This window comes from Chiroxiphia lanceolata, chromosome 3 (assembly GCF_009829145.1).
Source record: "Chiroxiphia lanceolata isolate bChiLan1 chromosome 3, bChiLan1.pri, whole genome shotgun sequence".
NCBI classification, from domain to species: domain Eukaryota; kingdom Metazoa; phylum Chordata; class Aves; order Passeriformes; family Pipridae; genus Chiroxiphia; species Chiroxiphia lanceolata.
Window position 1 is genome coordinate 4,064,761 of NC_045639.1, and position 15,197 is coordinate 4,079,957.

General features: G+C 44.1%; 1 long non-coding RNA gene across 2 annotated transcripts in view; it reads right to left on the reverse strand.

Moving 5' to 3' along the window:
- The window catches only part of LOC116783797, a 279,628-nt gene that overhangs the window by 44,818 nt on the left and 219,613 nt on the right, over positions 1-15,197 (reverse strand). For both annotated transcript variants that reach the window (XR_004355846.1, XR_004355847.1), the window contains exon 7: positions 1,144-1,227. This is a non-coding gene — a long non-coding RNA (uncharacterized LOC116783797). The remainder of the gene's footprint in view (positions 1-1,143; positions 1,228-15,197) is intronic.

Here is a 15,197-nt window from a genome sequence, read left to right on the forward strand (position 1 = left end):
AAGAAACTACAAGTCACCACCCCCCAGACTGAGCTTGCATACAAAACTGTATAAAGAAATTGGGCATTCACGTAACACAGGAAAATTATTGATTCAATTCAACACACAGTCCCAGAGAGAATGAGATGCTTTGGAGTCCACATTGGTTAAATAAAATCAGTTTCTTTGCATTTTGTTCAAGTCATTCAAAAGGGATGCACTGTGTTAGACCTGCCCTGGGAGACTTGCTCTAATACGGAATCCACATGTTGTTTTAAGGCAACTATTTTCAGAAAGGCTGTTGCCACAGTTAGTTTTGCGCGAGAGACTCATTCCTGAGCCCCTACCATTTTCCAGTTCCTTGCCATTATAATTCAGAAAAATTAACTGCTGAAATCCTTTGCTGGGAATGGGAAGAGCTGCTGTGCCAACATCCTAGCAAAGATCAACATAGCTTACTTATACCCTGGAAGAAAGGATAATGAATTCCAATCAGTGCTGTAAGTAACAGAAATGCAAGAGAAATTCATGTCCTTTTCAGTAAAGGACTTAACATATTAGTGCAGAGCATGGGCAAGTAGAAAAATGGAATTGAAAAGGCAAACCCAAAACACTTGGATTCTAAAGTCTAAAGCAGCTCTGAAAGGGAAAATGGTAAGGAAAATCGCTAATAACCACAAATCAAGCTGCAAGCCAAGCCCTTTGTCATTTAAAAGCCTTAGATCGGTGGTTGGAGTGGCATTATTTGAATTTAATGGGCACACAGTAAAGGGCTGTTTAATTAAGCATTGAAAAACTTGATGTGACCGTTTAAAATACCCTTCAATCTACCATTTGCTATAACCTACATTAATAGCTAGAGCTTGCTGGAAATGCTCCACTGGGAGAAATTCTGGAGTGAGGAAAGCTCAAAAACTTTCTCCGTGAAAATTTCCATTTTGTTAATTCTAAAAACCATGGAAAAACACCTTAAAGCAAAATATTTCATTTTAAATCAGTTCAGTAGTAATGGAAAACCCCCACACAGGTATGTTCACGTATAATGATGCATTGCCTGATGCAAATCTAAATTCTGATCACTAAAACCTTGAATTTATTTTATTTTTTCTATGAGCTGGCCTCTTTGCTTGGACTACCCAGAAGGTAGCACCGAAATCCTCCTACCTTGTGCCATTCGGAAGATGTCTGGAGGAATGCGCCTCTTGTTCAATGGTTGCTTCTCATTCTCACTCATACTTGAAGAAGCACCTGCCAAAACAAGCAGGAAAAACCCAAACAACTTAAGAGATGGCAATGGACAACTTTAAACATTAACGGAACAATAACGTGAGACAACCAGAATAGTTCAAGGCTTCTTTTTTCCACTCTCAATAGAAATAGCAGGTCAGAAAATTAGCTAAGATCATACTGACGGTCTACCCAGCTATGGCACAGATTTGTTCAATATGAACGTTGTGGCTTCCTAATCCAAGGAAGAGTATTATTTCCAAAATGTGAAAGCATTGTCTTCATCTATAACACCAGCTGAGCAGACCAGTGAACTCATTCCTGCTTACCAATACATCTTTATTTGGTTTTCCACTGTGAGATTAGATCATGCAGGAAAAGTTCACCAAATAATACTGTAAAAAGAGATGAACTCACACAAGATTTTTGTCGGTCATTAAAAAAGCGCCTTCTGTCAAACTACTGGAAATTAATTAACTTTGAATACTCAAATACATAAACATTTCTGCAAAAACACTTCAGGATGAAAAAATTATTTATTGTGCCCTCCAGGAAAATGTACCTTGTCAATCCCTTGTCACTAAATCACTTGCTAACAGCTATGGTGTGAGGTAAATCAGCGTTTCAGCCTGATGAGTTTAAAGACCCTGGTGCCTAATGAATTCTCCTATTCATTCTGGAGGTTACATCTGTGCCCGAGCTCTCTTTTAACAACCCGGTGCTGAAAAGATCTGATGTAATTTTACTATTTACTAAACAGGTGTCTGCAATCGTATCCAATGATGTCAGGCTGCTTGCTTGGAACTCACTTTCGGACAGCTATCCGAGCTGGTGCTCTGGGATCATAAAAAGGCTGTTCCCTGGGCAGCTACAGCCTCCAGTGCACCCACCTCAGTGATAGCAAGGGCTAATTAATGCCACTTGGACAGGAGGAAGGACCAAGGATATTTCATAACCTGATGGGGTTAGTTCTGTAAACCCCATTAATCAGGGCATCTGCTGAGCTCTCAGGTTTGCTCCCCAGGAAAGCTCTTTGCTCACATGACTGAGCAGCCCAGCAAGTGCTCGGCCCTGGGTGTTCCCTCCCCACTGGAACACCTGGGGATACACCAAGGGACATGGTGCTTAGAGGAGCTGCACCACTGGAAGAGCAAATGGGCACCATGTCTTCCTGATCCTACTGAGGGTGAGGAGCCTAAGTGATATTTTCCTTTAAGAGACAACATAATAGCTCCCAGTGTGGCAGTGCTTCGCTGGCATCAATTAACCCAAGGCTCCCTGGATGATTTCCTAGTCACCTCCTGAGTCATCCAGAGGCTGAGGGTGGCCCTGTGACCTTCCTCCCAGGCAGGCTGATGCAGAGCACTGGGCTGGGCTGCTGCTCCTCTCCCCTAAGAGCTCCAAGAGCCTCTCTGGGAAGCGCCTGCTGTGGGTACGTGCGATATGGAGCCTTCGGAACGTCACTATCTCCAGCCCAAGGAATGGGTGGGCACAGCACTAACAGTCTCTGTGTCACAACCCTTATAATACCCACACAAACCCACTCTGGACCTCAGCTCCAGCTGCTGGCAGGGCACTGAGCACAGCCCAGGCAACACCCAGCTCGGCAGGAAAGAAATAATATATTGGGCAGTCAGGATTTCATTTCAGGAATGTCTTAATTTCATTGAGAAATGGTATTTGGTGTTAACAACGTGGTATTTTAATTGTTTAATGCTCAGTTACTCATGCAGCATTGAGCTGTTGGGGGTTTCCAAAGATTTTGTAATACTGCTCTCTTGGCATGAGGGAAATTTGAGGCAAAACCAAAAAAAAATAGAAGCAGGAATGCCAGATCTGGGTGAACAGTGATGCTTGGCCCCCACGCAACATGAGGGTCCTCAGCCCATCTGGCTAATTACCCCCATAAACAAAATAATCCTAATTAGGTTACAGAATATTCCTGATTCTAGACAGAAAATATATTGCTTAACTAAATGAAATCTTTCACAGAAAAAGTATTTAAAAAATTCTATAACACAAAGAAGATCTTAGTTGAAACTTCCCCATTTCAGCTCCACACTGAAAAAATTCCAGGGTAGACTAAAAATGTTTAGTCTTTAATGTTAAATTTTCCATGGAAAAAAAAGAGAAAATTTTCCCAGATACCTTAATAAGCAACAAGCTGAATTTCTCACTGCTGGAGACATGTTCATTTGACTATATAATTTTGGGCACTAATTTAGCATTCATACACCTGGAGTTTTAATGGGAAATTGCTTATTTTCATCAGACCAGTAAAACAGCATCAAACCCCTGCACAGGCATTTGTGCAGATATAAAATCATCCTAATTTGTTCAGTTGAACTCATAAATTAAAAGCAATGTGACACAACATTTGAACTCAAATCCAAACAAACTTGCTACTAGTTATGAGACCTCCATGTGGATGGTCTTTCTCGGCCCTAGGAAATGCTGATGTGGGTTTTACACACTTTCCAAAACTCAAAACTTTAAATCGCACATTTCAGACCCGAGGAGCTCCTAAGCCTGGAAGTTTGTGCCTATTTTTTCCAGCTCTATTGGTTGCATTTAAGAAAACACATTACCAAGGTTCACATCTTGCTGCAGAAAGGGAGCATTGAATCAATACATCTGATTTTGCTTCGCAGAACCTGTTCCTGACAATTTTTGAAGCCGTGGATGTAAAACAGTAAATTTCAGTGTTTTGTTTGCTTAAATAGAACATTTTCTGCTCTGCAAAAACTAATTTTCCAGGTCTGAGCCTACGTGTTTTTCAGATTTCCCCCCCCCACCCCCAGCTCAGTTTTCTTACTGGGTATTTAGCTCTTCCTTCCTTAATGGGAATTTAACAAGACCCAGCTGACAAGTGCTCAGTGAAGTGACCAAGCAGCACCTGAAGGAGATGGGATGTAACATCCACATAAAATGCCTGAGCACGATCACTGTTATTAAAAGGATAACCAAATGAATTCATAATGATGGGACACTCATTTCAAAGTGTTTCCATAGCTGTTACACATCAGGAAAAATAGGGAAGTTACCTCATTTTCTCCTATCCTAAATAACCTCATAAACTCACCAAAGAAATTAATTAGCCAATATTTCTTGAAAATTCATAACAAAGTTTCCATTTTTTCTGTCAGATAATTCCTTAGTGCATTCTGGTTTTTAACTTCCTTCGAGTCTGGATCATTTTGATGTGTGAACAGACATTTTGTGTTTCCATGGGTTATTTCCACAGGTTCAAATACCTTCTGTAAATTGACATTTTCCTGCTTACAAAGGCTGTCAAACTTGAAAGTAGCAGTTGATTGATAAAACATGGATTTTGTCTGTAACTTAACTTCATTGTTAGGGCTTATTGCTCAAGCTCTGAATAACTTCTCTTCAAAGTGACTTGCATTCAGGGGTTTGGGGATTTTTGGTTTGGTTTTTGGTTTTTAACCATCTACGCTTTAAGCTACTTCAATAAAATATAAAGCAGCAACTGCTTTTCCATTTTCCTACGGGTAGATCTCTTCAACAACTCACTTCCACTTTAGAATTACTACTCTCTAAATAAAGGAGTGTAAACTGACTTTTAAAGCAAAGTCTTCCAAAGTCAACTTCATAATCATTCAGCAATATTTATTCTTTCCAATCCTGGCTATAAAAGAAAAAAAAAGAAGAAAGCACTGAGGAGAGCACTGACGCTTGAAGAATCACAGAGGACAAAAGGAAGCTACACAGGCCACAGGCAGCAGTGCAGGTGTTATTTAACATTAAAAAGCCCCTCAATAGTTAAAAAAGGACCATTTCTTCTAGTGATGAGAAATGTACAAAAATATGAACCAGAGCTGAGTAGGGTCTTTTTGTTGGCTTTAGTGGATGCTGGGTGTTTGTAATAAAGACACAAGCAAGTTGGTATGATGCTGAAGCGAGCAGTCTGGGCACAGATAGGGATGCCTTTGCCTCTGAGCAAGTCACCACCAGTACAGTGCTTCATGGTGGGCAACTATCTGCAATTTCCACCTGAATGTCACCAGTTTATAACACAGACAGCAGTGCCATCAGGGCACCTCACCACTCTCCTCTGGGCAGGGGTCACCCCCCCCTTCTGCTGGCCCCAAGTTCTTCCTGCATTTCATAGAATCACAGAACGGTTTGGACCTTAGAGATCATCCAGTTCCAAACCTCCTGCCATGGGGCAGGGACACCTTCCACTATCCCAGGTTGCTCAGAGCTCCATCCAATTTGGGCTTGAGCACTTCCAGGGATGGGGCAGCCACAGCTTCTTTGGGCAACCTGTGCCAGGGCCTCACCACCCTCACAGGGAAGAGTTTCTTCCTAATATCCAATCTAAACATGCTCTCTTTCAGTTTGAATCCATTCCTCCCTGTCCTGTTACCCCAGGTCCTTGTAAACAAACCCAGTGGTGCAGGATCCTGGTTTGATTCCCATGGGGCAGAACCCAGGATGCAGGAGGTGAGTGACTCAGGATTTGACAAAAACAGAGTGCAAGGGAGTTACAGAGGCTGAGCTCTGCCCAGAGAACACCTCCAACATCCTTCTCTCCTCCCTCATGCAATGCCCTCTGCTCAGAGATAGCTCACGGCCACTCTGCCATGGTCAGTCTGCGCTTTAATTTAACCCCACTGCAACCAGCACAGTCTCAGAATTAAGCTCAATTGTCCTGGAGAGGGATGGATTAAAGCAAGAGCAAATTCTGGTTTTTTTTGAGTACAGCAGTTTCACATCCCTTTGGCAAAAAACTGTTACTGCCTTCTGAAGCAGTTGTTGTTCCAGTGGCATGACTTCTGCAGGGGTGTTTTAATTATTGTTGGTGTATCACCTAACTTAGTTATGTACTGCTTTGAAGTTGTTCTTTGTATCTGACAGCAAGAGGACAGAAAACAAACACGACTGTTTATTCCCTTCCCCTTGTCCTGCGTTGGCTTGGTGCAGCCCTTGCTTTGGATTACACAAACATGGGGCAGATGGAAAAGGAGATCCAAAAGAAGTGTCCAGACACAGCGTGTGGACCTGACACGTTTGTGCTGGCAGGTGTTTTCTCCTCAGCTGTCCTTATGAAGAGTCAGGGAGATGTATAAGCCCCCAAATGGCTGATCAGACCATGAGGACAGAAAATTGCTGAAAAGTATGTATTAAATTACTATTCCCAGCTGAAAAAAAATTTTAAAAAATTTAAAAAAAAAAAATCACAATCCCTGAACTGAGCACATCAGCGTTGTACTGGGCTATGGGAGTTGCTTCACTGTGGCAGAGGGGTAATACTTGCATGAAGTGATATCCCAGGCACTCACAGAACAGAGGCAAGGAATGCTTCCTCACTGGACTGCCAAGGTAGGGAGGAAGGATTCCTCGCAAGCCAGATGGCAGCAGAGTATGCACAACCTACAGTGGGCTGCCAAAAGGTGGCCCAGCCCCTGTCTCCTCTTACCTAAACCCATTAGAAATACCCAGCTATCGAGGGCTGGGTGATGACAGTCAATCTTCAAACACAATCTACCTCCTCCTCATCTGGGTAACAACTAATTAAGATCCTCATATACATATATATATATATTTTGAATTAATCAAGAAAGCCATTTTATTTAAAAAAACCCAAACAAAACAATTCAGGAAAAAAGATGGCTCCTAAAAATCAGCGTGCCAGCAGCCAGATAAAACATTTCAAGCCACCTGCTGCAAAGCACATGCACAAAGAAGCTGCCAACTGGGATATTCGTTTTGGAGGAAGCCTCTCTCCTCATCTTGAATGAATTTCAATGGCTTTAAAGTCAGACAGGAGAGATCTTGTAGGTTCAGCAAAATCTCTTCCCTCCTCACCAAAGGCACCAAGAGAAGCACCACAAGAACAGCTTCTAGCAGGGTCAATTATTATTAATTGTTTCTTCATTAACAGGGCCATTTCAATCCTATTCTGCCTCCATCAGGGACAGAGGGTCTCTTCTTTCAAAAGCAATCTGAGCAAGCCATGTGGACATTTCACCACTTGTGGCTTGGAAAAGTGGAGATGAAAGACCTCTAAGACCTTTTACTCACATTTGTTTTCTACTCTGGGATGACTATGACATGACTCACCACATGTGCCATTTTCCAACCCCAGGAGACCATCCTGGGGAGACCCAGTGGACTACAAAACTCATCTCTTATTTTAGGGCTTTTGGTTTCCACGAAGTTTTCACCACCATAGCTGAGGTCCCAGCCTTATAAATTAGACACTTAAGGCAATATTTACATTGAAACTTCAAGGAAGGGTCACAATCCCATTTCAGGGCTACGTGCAGCCATAAAGATTCTCTGTTTCTATCGCAAACTGGTTTTAAAGGGGTTTTTTTGTTTGATTGATTTTTGCCTTGAGGAAACACCTTAAAATGGAGGATGCACCTGCACCACCTTCGTGACTTGCACTCGCTGGTCATGGGAAACATAAGTCCAAATATACCAAAAAAAAATTCCTCCAGCCAGCTCTCCACTCCCAATTTCCAACCCTGCACACCTGGTGTTTAACACATACAGAGGGAGTCTCCCTGATTCTCCCACAACCCAAAATCCAGAGTTTAGTGGTAAAGCTGAGCAGGACACAAACTTGGCACATCCTCTGGTCCCTCTGCCTCCTCATTTGCTGAGGCTTGTTTTCAGGTTCAAAGCCTTTCCAACACCCCCCAGTGATTAAACCTCACTGCAGAGGAGGACAGGAGTTAACTCCTGGTGCTGAGACCTTTCAGCTCATATGCCACAGTCACACCAGCTGCCCACGCTCACGGCCAGGACGTGGAAAACCATCCAAAATCCTACTGCTTTGGAATCTTCGAACCCAGACAGATGTCCAGGGATGAAAGAGGAAATGAAGCTGCCGAGTTCCTTTCCTACCATGACAGAAGTGTACACACAAGTCAACTACTTCCTATGGCCAGCCCCACCCTCCCAAATTCTGAGAAAAAAGGGGAAAAAAAAGCTCAGCTAATGAGAATTGCAGCACTGGTCACAGTAGTTAAGGTTGTATTCATTATAAATCCCCTTTTCAAGGTTTCTGTCACCCCGCCATAAAAATCATTCTGGGTTGAAATTTAGCATCCAAGCCTTCTGCCCAAGGACAATATTTTTGACAGAATTTGGAAACAATTGGTTTGGCAAAGCCCAGCTGAAGTTTTAAGGAGTGCAAAAAAGAATAGCGGTTAGCGGTGTCAGATATTATTATTTTATGCTCTTATAACTTAAAAACAACTAATTTAGGTTCTGTGGTTGTTATTTCTCCATAATTTCCTCTGAAATAGTTGGCCCATTCCTAATAACAAGCTCCTGCAAACTGCTAGCACCTCTCTCAGCAGAAAAATAATCGTATTCCTGGGCCAAATCTGGGGCTGCTATAAATTAGCTTAGTGTCACTGCTGCCCATTTACACCAGCTGAGGCCTTGGCCCCAGGTGCTGAGCAAAACTCATTCTTGGTGTGTGCCTGTGTCTGGTTGGTGCCATTAGTCCTTAGCTGGGCAGTTCCCAGGAATTCAGAAGGCAGATGGTTAGGTAATGTCTCCGGGATGCCACAGAAGGGATCCTGCCCTCATCAAAGCCCGTTGCTGAACGTGGCTTGACTCCACGCCCTGCAACCAGCACCTCCACCTACAGCACGTCAGGTTTTCTTGGGAAGCGCCGTCACACCAGGAAGCCTCCAAATCCCACTAAAGTCAGGCTCCCTCACTGCAGGGAATCACACACACCCTGAGCTCCTCCTGAGTACCTCACAGCACCACACATTCTGGAGGCCTCTGCTTCCCAAAGCACAGGAACTCAAGGGTGGTGATGGTCAGAAGTCCATTCTCTGGTGCTTTGGGAAGTCAGGCACCTGCTGTTGAACTCAGGCAGCACTTTTTCTTTTTGAGTGGGATACTGAATGCTACAGGTGGGATTTGGACATTTTCAGAGGCCCACCACTATAACCATCTGTCCCCTCCTCCTTGAACCCGTACAAGTGAAATTTTCTTACTGAAAACTAGTGCTCAGATAAACAAGTACTTTGGAAAGTCTATCTGGATTGGAGCCTGAAGGTCTTTTGTGCATATACACCAGAGAAAAACAGTATTCTTTTCTTCCTAGTTGGGGTAATTTGTTAGTTAACCTGACAAAACTTACCTAGCTCCGAACCCTTAAAATTCAGCTACTCTTTCTGTATTTCCCTCAAGTTTAACATCCACATTTGAGACAAGCACCACTCAGAAGAACAGATTCAAAGAGCAGCAACAGTAAAGATTAACAGAGTACCAGGCAGAGGTCATTTGGGTCCTTATCCAAAATTCACACTATCTATGCACTTTTATCCTGGTCTAAAATTCCCAACAGAGCCCCTTTGACAACACATAGCTGTATACCTAGTGATGGGATGCTGAAGTTGGCATAGGGGCATCCTTTCAGCATGAAAAACAACAGCCAGAGATGGGCTGACTCTCTCCTCCTGTCAATATGAGAATTACCTGGTGACATCACACCTATTAATTCCTCTGTGGCCATAACAGCTGTCTCAGCTCAAAATACTGCTGGTTAACAAATCAACTTTCCCCTCGAAGGTTGCCCATTTAGATAGAAAACACCAATGAGGAGACTCCAATTGATTACAAGGATAAACACCGTAATGCTTGCCCTCATGTTTGAAGCAGGAGGGTAAGATCCCTGGGCAGGGCAGAGATGATTCCCAGGTGGTTGGAGCTCCTGTCCATGGAGGGAGGAAAGGAGCAGGTGTGGGGCAGAGGCATTAAGACACCCATCCCCAGTGCAGCGGGGACTGCTGTTGGTCCCCAGGAACAAACCTACTCACCTGACAAGAGTAGTGAATTGCACAGTGTCAGATGTCAAGAGAACCTCCCAGACACTGTTTGGAAAGTCCAGTGACTGTTTACGTTGGGCTGGGGGGAAAACTATTCATTCCCCCTTGCAATGGGTTAAGCAGCTCTTACCCCTAAGATAAGCTACTTGTGCTAAAATGTCAACAACTGACCTAATTTATTTTAGATATGGAGCAAAAGTGGCCTCTACTATTCAAGTTTCAGTGGGTAGCTTAGGGGAGGATAAAAACCAGAAGAAAAGGGATCCCTTCTCACAAAGAGGCACTACACTATCCTGTCAGTCGATCAGATTTTTCTGCCTGGGCTGCTCCATCTTCCTAAATTATATCAAACAAGTCCTCTAAGTTTTCAAAGTGACAATCTGAAAGCCGCATAGAAAGGAAACCCCTCCTGAGAACGGGTTAAAATTTCAGTGATAAAAACAGCAGCTTTCTGCTTTGACACAGCAGCTATAGCTTGTTCCTGTCAAGAGTGGTTTGAAAATAGCATTTCGGGTCACAGCTAGAGAAAGCCCCTCTCAGTTACCATTCCAGAACCCTGCTTGGCTTTTCCCTAATCCCTGTAACAACAACGGCAGGCTCCTAAAAACACACAGGAAAAAACACGAGAGCTCAATCAATCCATTACTTTCAGAATAATATTTGTAGATTCCTTACTTCCCTCTGTGATACCAACACATTTCACCATGAAAGTCAGGTTCAGGTTTTATTTGGCATCTGGATCTCTTGTGGCGAAGGGAATAGAAACTTTGGGCTTCCAAAAGCTGTGGAGAAGGGCCTCAAATATTACATCATTTATCAGTAGTGTTTCCAGAAAAAAAAGGAAACATTCCATGAAAAGATAATTTACTTGTCTTTAATAATGTAAGCAGGAATTAAAGTGGAGAAATCCCTTCTGGCAGGATTTCTGACAGTTACCTTCATTTTCATCCTTGCTGAGTGCACATATCTACTTTGAAAACGAATACAGTTTCCACTTCAAACGGAAAAAAGGGAAAAAACACAGGAAAGGAGTGCAAGAGGGAGCCTGTGATGCAAAACCTCCTTCTGGGAACCTTATCTGCTCTAAAGTCCCTGTAGACAAGCACCTTGGAGAGTATGAGGGAAATGTTTAAGCACACTCAGTAGGAGCACACGCCAAGTTTGGCTTAATGTTCCCACATCGAACTTTTATTTAAATCCATTTGGGCAAAGAGAAGGGGTGGATCCAAAACTGTACAGCACAGACATACATTAATGACTGTCTCCTAGTCAAAATAATTAGAAATAGTTCAGGAGGAGAGGGAATGGCAACCTGTCAGTTCCCATGTTATCATTACTGCTGGACCCAGTTTTCTCTGCTCCCAACAGATCCCTTCTGTGCCAGGCACAGACGTGTGAACATGGAAATCCAGAGGAGAACTGCCAACACTCTCCTGTACATACAGTTAAAAGGCCTCTATGGATGGGAAGTCCAACTGTGTTTTCAAAATTTCCATTAAATCCGTGGTACCTACATGGTTTTAAATTAATAAATACATAATTTCCAACACTGCCTAGAATGAGAGCTTTCCACACAATTTCCACCCATGTAAACTAACTTGTTCATGAATATGGTTCAAGAGGAGAGAAAAACATCTGCAAGTCCTACTCAAACCAACACATCCCACTGCTACTGCAAAAAGATGGTGGGGTAGAAAACCTGTCATGCAACACAGCCCCAGTCAAATAAAACTACGATGTTTGCACAATGCTTTTACTGGATTTTATAAATCCAAGTATTTTTTTGCAGACTGGCATGTTACCTCAGTCACTTGGGCTAAGCTGGTGCAAACTTATCCACCGAAGCTATAATAAGGTATTAATTTTTTGCCAGAATAATGCATTCAAAAATCCTTGCTTGGCCACTGAGGGATGAGATTGCCTTACCAGTTGCACATTTTACATAAGACAGATTTATGTTTTGCTGGTCTCTTCAGTGCATGTTTTCAAACCTTCCTGTGCAACCAACAAGGAACAGAACCCCAAATATAGAAGCACCATCAGACAGACCTATTTATCAGGATGCCATACTGATTTTTTCAGACACAGAGCTTGGCTTCCTACCCAAAGCACTGCCAAGCTCCAAGACAACTTTCTGACAGCTCCTCTGAGGTGGTGGAAAAGGGAGGGTGCTTCTGACCCCAGCCCAGCAAGGCTTTGCTGTGCTACCTCAGAGCCACACGGCTCCAAATGGGGAACTGAGCTGCCCCAGGGAGAGGGAAGACAGGGAGCAGAGAGACCAAGGCATGGGGACCTCACCATGTACACAGCTTCCAGGCACGCTGGGAAGCTGCACTGGACTATTTTAATCTCCTCTTAAAGGAGAGGCTGCAAAATATTAGGTACTTTAACAAAGACAGCTGATGTAGCACAGGACTGCATTCCCAGGTTCACCTTGAGCACCAGATACTGAGCCCACAACACACCAAACATGCCACGACCTGAGGAACCACAGGCAGGAGGTGGCCTCTTCCATAGGCATGTGTCATGTCCACGTTCCAGCCCCGGGGCTAAAGGGATAAAGCCTTTTTCCCCAGCTTGGCTGGCTCTCCCCATTTGAGCAGCCTCATCCAGCTCCCCAGTGAGACCACCCCAAAGCCCTGGCACAGTCAAGAGCACCAGCACCACTCCACTTCCCTGGAGTGGAAACCCCACTGGTTCCTCCCAGGGGCTTTGGATCAGGAAGGGAGACCAGCCCTATGTAGCTTAACGGATGTACAATCCCCTGCACAGAAGCCCTTTATGTGAGATCCCTGAACCACTGGCTGGTTTAAATCTCAAACAAAATACAGGAGAGTTTTGATTGTGGTTTGAAAAGAAAACTGAAAGGAACGTGTTGGAAGGGGAACATATCTCACCCAACGAGATCCCTGTGAGTGCTGAGGATTAACACACTGCTGGTGACTCCTCCCAAATACTGACAGCTTTGTCACACAGCTCATGGCAAACCCAGGAAGATTTGCAGCTTCACTGCATCACTTTAGACCTTAGGAACTCCTCGTGCACTTCAAAAATTAAAAGGCCAGTGTGAAGCGACCAACTGGACATGGATTCAGAGTATCAGAGGAACAGCACGAGGAAAAGGATAGATTTACACTGGTCCTACCCCACAGGGTGCTCAGCAGCATCTCCAGACAGCGATGTGGCTTTATAAACTACCTGAATAACTTCTTCCAGCTCTTTTAACCCACCCCCATTTTCCCTTATATTTATGATTTCTAGCAAATCACAGCCTCTGGTCCCCTCCCCTTTCTGAAAGGGCTGGGATCCAGCTGGGAGCTGGTCCATTGGGAAATAAAATTGATAAAGGAGTAAGCTGGCAGCACAATCCTTTGGCAGCTGGCACTGGAGACAACACTCCCCTCTAATTCACAGCACCAGAGTTCAGGTTTCAAGGGGATCTCTGCCTCAGTTCCTGCCAATGCACCTTGCAGTGGAACACTGGTGCCCTATCAGGGGATGCTCCAGCAGCCAAATCCCCCACAGGACTTTGATGGCCCTCAGCTGACAAAGGGGTGGCTTTGCAGGACTGCGTAAAGCCTCCCCAGATAACTGTGCTATCTACAACATAAACCACCATCAGCTAACAAGGACTAGCTGTTCCTAGCAGAGCTGGGCTTTTACTCCAGGTATTTACACTGCTCTTTGCCACAGGTAAGGAATTATGATAAGAATTCAAGTGATTGTGTTAAATAGAAAAAAAAAAAAAACAAAGCAAACAACCAGGCAGTTTACAAACTCAAGAGGTTTCTCAGAAAGGAGCTGGGAAAAAAGGTAGTTTAAGTGTCTTAAAAGCAGAAACTGGGACTCTGAGTCTGGGTTGTGTCTCTTCCAGTTGCTTGCAGGACTCTGGGCAATTAATTTATTCTGGGCCATTGCAGCTCGTAATTCTGTGAGAACTGAGGTGACTGGAAATGAAGGAACCGTAATATAAGATATTATTTTATAATCACAAAATCGCATTCCATTGACACAAGGCCACTTTACAGATGGAATTGCAAACTGATATCCTTCCTCTGATAGCCAGGACAGGTTCTGGGATAATCCACTGTAGACAACCCTGCTGGTCTGAGGGGAATTGCCATGCTTTTTGGGTTCCCACAAAGGGAACTGTGAGGACACAAGGTTTCCTCAGTCTTGCATCCCCACTGCCCTGGAGGTGGCAATTCCAGCCCTATCAATCTTCTTGCCACAACACTCCCAGGGATCCCAGAAAGACAGAATATTTAGGACCACCTCAGGGTGTTGCAAAATGGAAGGTAGAAAAGTGGTCACTACCACAGAGGTATTTAGGAGATCCTGAGGAACTGTTCCTTCAAAAAAAGTCCCAAGCCTAAGCAGTCCCTTCACTCCAAGCACTTGGCATGGCTTGATTTTTGTAAGAGGTGCAGAAAGTTCCTTGTCCAGTACGTTTTGAAAATACTGTTTTAATCTTGACTCAGAATGAAAACTTAAAAAAAACGTACAAACAGGGCAGCATTTCAAGTGGAACAGATACTCCAAACTCAACCGGCTGCAGCCAGGCCTGGAAGGAGCCCTGGAGTGCAGCTCTCCCCATCCCTCCTGGCTGAGGTCCACAACTACTGTGGGGAGCCATCTGCTCCACAGAAAGGTGTGGAGCACATTCTGCTCTCCTCTGCTTCCTCCCCACAGCAAGGAAGTCATTTAGCTCCCAAGTGCTTCTCTGATCCTTGGGAGGTGCTAATTTTCATAATATTCCTCCTCTTCCCAGGCCTTTGCTCCTCTGTCTTCATGGGGGAGATAACATCAGCTCTGCCTGTCCCTTGTGACACGTAGGGAGATAGCATGTGCTTCCTGTCCTTTTGGTTCTGTGGGAGCCATCTGGACACTGCCTGGCACAACGGGATCTCATTTCTGGTTGGAGGTCTGTGAGCAGCTCCTGCAGCAATCGCGTGACATCTCTTAAATGGAGATGATGTTGACTCAGCAGAGTGTTCCCACCCCAAAGCTGTATCCCGATTTTAGGAAGATTTTGACATCACCCAGGGCTAAACCACCCAGTGTGGTATGAAAAGGCTCACTTTGGACTTGAAGGAGGGCTGGGATTTCAAGCCCAGCCTCCCTGATCCAAGTGCTTTGCAGTGAACAGTAGCAAAGCAAATACTC